General features: G+C 45.7%; 1 protein-coding gene across 1 annotated transcript in view; it reads left to right on the forward strand.

The window, feature by feature from the left end:
- TCF20 (transcription factor 20 (AR1)) overlaps window positions 1-1,023 on the forward strand; it is a 52,443-nt gene that overhangs the window by 1,025 nt on the left and 50,395 nt on the right. The gene's annotated exons all lie outside the window — the stretch shown is intronic.

Consider the following 1,023-nt stretch of genomic DNA (forward strand, 5'->3'; position numbering starts at 1 on the left):
CTTGGACATATTTAAGTGTCAAGAAGAGGTTAACCCCCTAAGATTTTATGTCTGGCTGAAGCAGTAAGGCACCCATGCGGTGATAAGAGTTGAGTGTCCTGGGGTCACCCAGCATCACAGGTTGTTGGTAGTTATAGTAAACCTTCAAGATCATGCATTAGGATGTACGAAGCTGACTTCTGTTTTAAGTTGGGGAGGGAATAGGCCAGGGGAGTGACTGCCTCGTCATTATGTGAGGCTCTCACGTGATGTTCAGTGATCAGTCTAATAATATATGGAACAAACTAAATGAATGTGTTTTTTTCTCACCTCTCCCCCACCATAACTGGAAGACATATTCTAAAATAGCTGGATATTTTATTGACAATAATAATATAGCCCCATATTTTAACCCAGTTGAATGGGGCTCCTTTGTTTAAGAGTGAAGTCTTTACTGTAGTGAAGTGTACTGTAGTTTGTGTTTACCCAGAGTGTTTTCTTTTCCTACTACCACAGACTTTGGCCTCGCACTTATGGCCATTTCTCTGTGTATTTGCGTCTTTAGAAACGGATAGGATAAGAAATAGGAAAGTGAAAGTCGCTCAGTCGTGTCAGACTCTTTGCAACCCCATGAACTATACGGTCCATGGAATTCTCCAGGCCAGAATACTGGAGTGGGTAGCCTTTCCCTTCTCCAGGGGATCTTCCCAACCCAGGGATCGAACCCAGGTCTCCCACATTGCAGGCAGATTCTTTACCAGCTGCATCTCTAACCCTTCTCCAGCTGCCTCCGTGGTTCAGTCTCAGGCCATAAGGGAAGCCCAGATAAGAAATAAAGGAGATATAATTAACTTCACCTGGGCATCTGAATTTCCGTGTCCTCTCCGTCTCTAAACTTGGCTTTGTTTGTCCTGGGGAGATGTGTGTCTAATGCTTCTCTTTTCTCCTTCTGGTTCCAGGAGGGCTGCTGGCCTGCTGCTGCGCTGCTGAGCAGTATGCAGTCCTTCCGGGAGCAAAGCAGTTACCACGGGAACCAGCAGAGCT

The sequence above is a fragment of the Bison bison genome, unplaced genomic scaffold, assembly GCF_000754665.1.
Source record: "Bison bison bison isolate TAMUID 2011002044 unplaced genomic scaffold, Bison_UMD1.0 scf7180017864184, whole genome shotgun sequence".
Taxonomy (NCBI): Eukaryota; Metazoa; Chordata; class Mammalia; order Artiodactyla; family Bovidae; genus Bison; species Bison bison.